Source organism: Cupressus sempervirens, chromosome 6 (genome assembly GCF_028749045.1).
Source record: "Cupressus sempervirens isolate cs-2001-9-10 chromosome 6, ASM2874904v1, whole genome shotgun sequence".
In the NCBI taxonomy this organism is placed as follows: domain Eukaryota; kingdom Viridiplantae; phylum Streptophyta; class Pinopsida; order Cupressales; family Cupressaceae; genus Cupressus; species Cupressus sempervirens.
In genome coordinates, this window is record NC_143123.1 from 173271469 (window position 1) to 173279671 (window position 8203).

Here is an 8203-nt window from a genome sequence, read left to right on the forward strand (position 1 = left end):
TAAAACGTTGATGGATGGTGTGTATAGTGCAGGTAAGATGTTGAATTTGTCTTCTGCTCACCCGAGATTCAACTGCTTTAGAATGTCATTTTATTTTTTCCTAGGTTATTTCTTCATGACTGATGCATTTTGTTGTATAGGTGAAAGTAAGCTAACAGGTATGGAAATTTAATTCTGGCATTATCAAGAGGCACAGTCTACTAAAAACTTGGCTGTTTTGATTGTTTGCCTTTTATTGGATTATTGGAAAAGAAAGGTTTGCATCTGTGGGCCTAAAGTACACAGTGAAAAAAACTTTCACTCTAGTTTTCTGATTAAAGTGAGAGGCTTTGATGTTCTCATGCTTGTGCCATATGACTTATGCATGTGCGCTCCTACCTTGTCTAATGAATTTTGCTAGCTGGTTTCATTGTGCTGCATCCTAGTTGTAAAGTCTATACATGGTCATTCAGTTCCAGATGTTATACCATTGTTTACTGCTGGAAGAGAAGTAAATGCCTTAGGCTGGACTGGAAATTCAAAAAATGTACAGGAAGATAAATTACTGTAGAATAGAATTTATAAAATAAATAAATGAGACTCGAGAGCACTTGATTTAATATCTGATTCCTTTTTTCCCTATAAGCATGTATTGATTGGCAATAAAAAATTGTACAAATTGAAATCATGCAAATTATTGCAGAATAAAATTGTCAAAATAATTAGTTGAGACTCGAGAACACTTAATTTCACGGTTCTGATTCCTTTTTTTTTCTCTCCCTACAAGTATGCATTGATTGGGAATAAAAAAATTGTACAAATTGAGGGCATGAAGTGAATCAGTGAAGGTTTAAAGTTGGAAGTCATGAAGTTATAATTTTGCTATTACGTGGGATGAAGATACAGCACAAAAACAGACGGGTATTAGTGAACTAGAGAAGCCATAAAGCTTACACATAGAAGTGTCAGTCTAAGTCAGGTATATGCAAGTTACCAATCTGTAGCAAACAACTTACCAAATGTATCTAGTTATATAATCAGCATCCAAAACTAAACGATGTGTCAATAGAGTTGTAGCATCACTGAATTATGGTTGAAAATTCACCAAATTTGGATGTAAATTTGCAATGTAAGGATATTATTACTTTTTTATTCTTTAAGCATTTTCATAGTATTCAGATTTGATGGCTTTTGAGTATATTATTGCAAAGAAGTTTGATTATACGAAGGACGTTTGTTGACAACTGCAAAAGTAGAAATGCGCAGGCAATGAAATATGTCAATATGTAAGGACAATGAAGATTATGTGATTTGGTGCTGAAGTCTAGGGTCTGGGTCAGTAAAGAAAATTTGGTTTTAAGTCGGAAAAATATCAAGGACACATGGGCTTCACTTAGTGAAGCTGAATCCTAGAATGTGCATTTGTGACACACTAAAGAATACTCCTATTAAGAAAAAAAAAAAAATATTGCCACTTCCTTTTTTGTCACGCCCTCAATAACTACCCAATACCCCTCACAACCCTTTTCGTTTATAAAACCCTACACCCAAACTACCACCACCCCATATTTAGGCAATATATTCCCCCTTTTTTTGTCCATTTAAACCCCTCAATATGAATACACTTGGTATTGTATTGCCCCTTCAGGGAAGACCCAATGATCAAGGATAAGGACAAGCGATTGAATGTTGTCAGAAGAGATAATGGAGTTTGTAAAGGATAGGTTTTGTTGGAAAAGGCATGGCTCTGAAATCCTCTAAAGAAGCTCTTCTTACTTTAGACAAGGATATGGCTGAGATTTGTACAGCTATTAAAGTAAGAGAGTACCTTAAGATACTTAAATTGTAAAATTGAATACCTTGGAGATGTATACAGCTTTCAACATCATATTCTGGAGTAGTTTAAATGGGAATGAGAGATTGCAAGTTACTATGATACATCTCCATCAAGAAGTCAATAGGGAACCACTTCAATCTAAGGTCCGTATCAAGTTTAATGAAGACCATTAGGTATTTGAAGTCAAATATGTGATATGAGAAAGGAAATGGCAGAGATTAACCTTAGGATGAGTAAGATTGAAACAAATCAGGGAGACCTGAAGATCTTGTAGAACAAGGTCATCCAACTTAGTTTAGGAACTCTACTGGTAGCATAACTAGACTTCCAAAAAACACTTGACAAGGAAAATAAGGAGTGTGGGCCCTAGTGAAAGGACAAGTAATCAGATGAGACAGAAGAAGAGCACCTTGTGGATTTGGATAGTGAGGGGAGATAGAAAATTACTTGTTCTTGATGGGGAAGTGGAATGCAGCAGTTGCATTGAAGGATTTTTACTCTTCAAATCTGTAGTTTGGTGATCTTTGTTGTCATTTTGCTATCAGTGTGCTGTTTCCTTGTTAAATTACTATTGGTCTTGAGATTTGGACCTTGTGTTACTGTTCTTCTTCAAGATGGTTGGTTAATTGTGATATACGTAAGCTTCTATTATCCATCTTTAATCCTTAAAACTTTGGACCCTTTCGAAAATCATATTTAGATGATAAAGAACAAAAGGTGTTGTGACTATAAAAACAGACAAAAGCAATTCATTGGTAATCATGCTTAGCAAAGAACCTCAGCTGCAAACTGTTCTAGAATCCTATAGCCACCTACAACAAAAGTACTGGTGTACTAAAAGTGGAGGTTTTTACCTGCAAGTGACCACCTACCACAAGAGTACTGGTGTACCTAACAGACACCACTGTGGCCTTGAGAGTACTTGATGACGAATAGTTTGAACAAGATAGGGAGTAATTTATGATGGTTCATAAGAAAACTTTACAGAAAACATAGCTTTTCAAAAGGCTAGAACGAACTGTGACGTCAAAGTGAAAATGAATAACATGAGTTTAGATCAACAAAATGTACAATATGTTGAGGAGAGGTAATTGAAGCAACACTCTTATTCATCACTATCTTTAATAAAGAATTGCAATCGCTAAATATTAGTCAGGTCATAAAGAAATTAGTGGTGCATAAGTGTGATAGAATGCTTAGTCAAGTTGTATGTTAGAGGACCTGGGTGATTCATCAGTTGAAGACTCAGAGAACGCTGTAAAGATATCATAAACTATGGGTTGAGAAATCATCACTAATGCAAAATTCAGTCCTAACAGAACTTGTCATCTGTATATATGAAGTGAATGGTTTATAAAAGGATGACCGATTGATAAAATTATACAACTTTAAAATGCTTAGCACACTTGGTAGAATTAGCAAAATTAGGATCTCGTAATTCGAGTCCATTTTGAAGTAACATTTTTGAATGCTTATAGATAGTGCTCTTTGTTTTGCAGAAGATAAACAACACTTGCAAGAACGTTCCAAAAGCACAAGCAATCATGAACACACACACTGAAAAACAAACAAAAAAAGCTGGTCACAATTTTTTTTTTGCCATTGACACCTCAATGTAGGGATGTGGCAATTGCGTAACTTGCAAGTTCCATGATATCCTCGTGGCCAACAAATAGTTGTTTGTTTAGATAGTTCACTCTCTATTGTCTTACAAGTTTAAGGTTATTGGTTTTTCCTAATTTCGTTATGTAAATTAGGAAATAAAAGAAAATGTCATCTCTTTGATTGGTGGGATCAAATTAACTTCATTTCACCCTATTTCTTAATTGGTTGTATTTAGATGCCATATCTCTCTCATTGATATGAGTTCTCTTGACACCATTGCTCTTACACGGTAACTTGTCCTCTAGTTCATTGAGGTTTGCTTAGCCTCTCTAGGACACTTGTATTTTGTTATGATTAATTCGAATACATAAGTTAGAATTATATTCGTCTTGTTTTCTACCTGCTCTTCAAATTATTTTGTCCTAATATTGTTTTGGTTCTTGGGGGATTTACTGTTATATTATATTAGTAAAAATAATGGGACAGTATAGCAGAGTAGTTTAATTAATTCCATCCAGAATAGTGTTTTTAGTTTTGTGCACTTGGGTTCATAGCTTCTAGTGTGTTTCAAGCTATTGTGTATGGCTTCCAAAAATGAAATGGACTATTCTATAGTATTTTGGAGGTTCAATTTAGCTAGGATTGACTTTCATTTGTCCAAACCAGATATCATTAGTAAATATTTGGTTGGCTACATTTTTCCATGCAAATATATAATTGCACACAATGTTGATGCTAGCACTACAGAGTGCTACATTTCTTCAACCTCCCCATTGTAGTACCCTATTGCCTTGCATGCATGCACTTCTGCTGATTACATCGTCACACTTAGTTCGCACTTCTCTTAGCATGCCACCTAAGCATCGTCATTGCCACTTTTATCATCATGCCACCCTTTTGGAGCTTACAATCCACCAATCTTACCTTTCCCCATCGTTCTTCAGTCATATAGGCAAACTTTGGAACTATTGTCTTTAGCCAGACATAGGTTGATTTTTGTGCTCTTTTTTTAAAAATAGAGTAGAATATTGTGTTTTCTTTGTGGTGTTATCATTTTAAATTGGTGCTCCTTTTCAAAATTAAAATTTATAGGGATTTTTCTACTTATGTTTTTTCAAACTTGAAAAGCTCATATCTTTTACAAATGAACTCATTCTTTAATGCCTTCAAAAAAATAAACTTTATATTTCTAGGCTCTACAATATGGTGCAATTGTGTTCTATTATGTGAGCGCGTTTACTTTCTCCATTTTGATGAGTATTGGGCCTTATAGAACTCCATTAATATGGTAACTTGCATTGTAAATACACTAAATTCAAGTGTCAAATTTAGTTTTTTTATGAATTTTGATTTGATGAGTAACAAGGTGTGTGGCAGTCATTTTGTTTATAAAGCTCAATTGTATGTGACTAAGTATCCTCTAGGTACTACATTTACCATGTCCTCCTTTGATGTAATGCCTCATATATGAGCATGATGAGTGATTTAGATTCAAACGAGGGAGTTATCTATTAAGCTTTCTAAGTCTTATTGCCTTGGGTTTCAACCAATGACAAGACTTAGAAAGGGTCAAAGGCTTGAGTAAGACCCCTAAAGAAGTAAAATGCATCTACAAAGGAAACCTTCTTTACCACAAGATTAGAATGTAGTCAAAAGGTGCCATGTGTAACTATGAGAAAGAGGGCACAAGATTAATATTTTAGCCCTTTGGTGTGTCTCCCTTAAACATTGGGAAATCGAAATGTGAAGCTCTCACAATCATTACCTTTCCATCATCTTCACAAACCTGTATATTTGGTTGAGGTGCCACACCCATGAGTATGTATGTATGCATGTGCGCGTGCATATGTGTGTGGTGCCACACCCAAGAGTACATATGTATGTCAGTGTGTATTTGTGTGGGTGTGTATGTATGTATGTCTGCATGGATGTATGATGCATGCATGTGTGTATGTATGGATGTATGTATGCTTGTATACACACACAGACACACGATGATTTTATATTTCGTGTTGAAGGCGTAAGATATTTTTGTTTTGTTTTGTTTAGGTAATAGGCTTGAAGACCATATTTTATATAAATTTTAAAAGATCCAATCTCAATTGGACACCAAAGATTAGAGATGGGTAGGTACCCTTGATATAGTCCTTACAAAATTTACATACTTAGTATAAACCAATTATAAAGATCGCTTTTAATTCCATCGTGAGTAGCAATATTCTTGAAAAAACTTTGTTTATTATTCCTGACAATACAGAGTCTGAGTAAGATCAAATTGTTAGAATAAGAGATGAAATATTACTTAAGACCAATGAATTAAATGGACTAATATACTTATTAATATAAAGTGTTCATTTTTTTTTTTTCTAAAGATATGGAAAATCCCATATTGGTAAACTCATCTTCACAAACCTGTATATTTGGTTAAGGTGCCACACCCATGAGTATGTATGTATGTCAGTGTGTGTCTGTGGGTGTGCATGTATGCATGTATACTGTATGTATGTATGTATGTATGTATGTACACACACACAATGATTTTATATTTCGCATTGAAGTCTTAAGATATTTTTGTTTTGTTTGTTTTGTTTAGGTAATAGGCCTAAAGATCACATATTTTATATAAATTTTAAAAGATCCATCTCAATTGAACACCAAAGATTAGAGATGGGTAGGTACCTTTGATATAGTCCTTACAAAATACATACTTAGTATAAACCAATTATAAAGCCTGCTTTTGATTCCATTGTGAGTAACAATATACTTGAAAAAACTTTGCTTATTATTCTTGAAAATACATATTCTAACTAAGATCAAATTGTTAGAATAACAGATGAAATATTGTGATGTGAATATCAGGATTTAACTGTGTGATATTCACATCACAATTTGACTAGCTGTGGAAATCATGTCCTACTTATCAATAGATGAAATATTACTCAAGACCAATAAATTAAATGGACTCATATATGAAAAGATATTAATATAAAGTGTTAATTTTTTTTTCTAAAGATATGAAAAGTCCCATATTAGTAAAAGTTATCAGATTTCATTGATATTCAAGAAATACATACATTTCTTCCTTTTCATAGCTATACAAAGAAAAATGTATAGATGGTCACCCTTGTCCTAACCAAAGAAACGATGACTAGAAACCATTCTACTGAGAGGGAGTCACTTCTGAATCGAACCTTCATCAAATGGATTGTTAGGCTTAATGAATTCTAAGTTAATGTTGTCAATGTCCTCCCATAGACCAACTCAGTCTTCATCCATAAATCGAGCAATCCAGTCATACCCAAGGGACATCTAAGGGTGTCGGCTATCCTCTAGACAAAATGCACCAAAAGTCAATTTTCTTTTCTTCAGATCTTTGAAAATACAATGACTTTTTCTCAATTTTTTTGTTGTTTTGTATTACAAAACATACAAATCATGAAGAACAAATGCTGAAAATTTTAGTAAAATTCATTATGTTTTCGATTTTTTCAATTTTTGTCAAAGATGCATTTTGTTTGGAGGATAGCCATGTTTGTATCTAACATGGAGAAAGTACATAAGGAAATCTACATTTCTTCTTACAACATGTTTCTACTTTTTAAATCTTTTTTGATCTGCGGTGAAAACAATAGGAAACAAAGGAACACTACTCCTCCCCATCGTGTTGATATCGTAATTGCAAGGTCTAGGTATCATTTGATTCTCATTGATGTTTATCAAAACTTTTTCCAAGTCTCCTAGATAGATGTTCTTAGAGTCTCCTACAAAAAAGCTCTATATCGTATTTTTCAGCCTATACCATGTGTACCATGACAACAAACATTGATGTAATGTCAGTTGGGACTCTGTCTTGATCATGATTGAAAATAAACTTCTTTCCCAATATCCTATTGTTGGTAAACAGATTTGTCACTGTAACAATGGCCCAACGGAGTGTATGTGGCAAACCGTTCACAACAGTTGGATAGGCCCTTGATATGCGACCTTCCTCTGCATTTAGAGGGGAAGCTCCCTCATATGATATAATTTTTAAAGACTTTCAAATAAAGAATCTAAAATTTTAAAGATCAAGAGAAAGTTGTTCAGGACGAATGCACCACACGACTTCGCAACTTTCTTGAGTCAACGTAGAATGATAACAAAGGCAATCAAGAACTACGCTTGAAAATGACCATTATTACCATGTTGACTCATGATTCGTAAACATTCGCACAATACTATGAAAACACTCACTACAAAAGAATCAGTAGTTTATACTGCAACAATCTTGATTTTAGAACAAGAAACCAAAAACGTATCTCATTTCATTTTCTTGCACCAAGAACATAATAGAGATTTTCAATTTTAGAGACAAAAGCTGTACATACTTTCCAAAATATGTCTCCTGATCAAAATTTTAGCATAGTGTTCCCTTATTCTAAAGTCCAAAAAGTTCGATCTATGAACTCTATCTATCTAGACATAATTGACTTATCCCAGAAAGCCTTGTAAGCATCGAAGATGATCATCATTGAATCATAATTCGGAATGAACACGTTCTCCATCTTGAGTTTGGTTGTGAAGTATTTATCTTGGATCTCTTTTGACTCTTGTCGATAGGTTGAAATGTTGCAATCTTCTAGAGTGACTACGACCAAACTGAGCTTCATCATAGTTTCGACATCTGATACTCGATTCTCTATTTCTGAATGAATTCAGATACTGAAAGAATCAAGAAGAAATTGGCAATCAATATGTTGAAGATCACTTACTACCGCCCCACCTATGATAGTAGCAACTAAT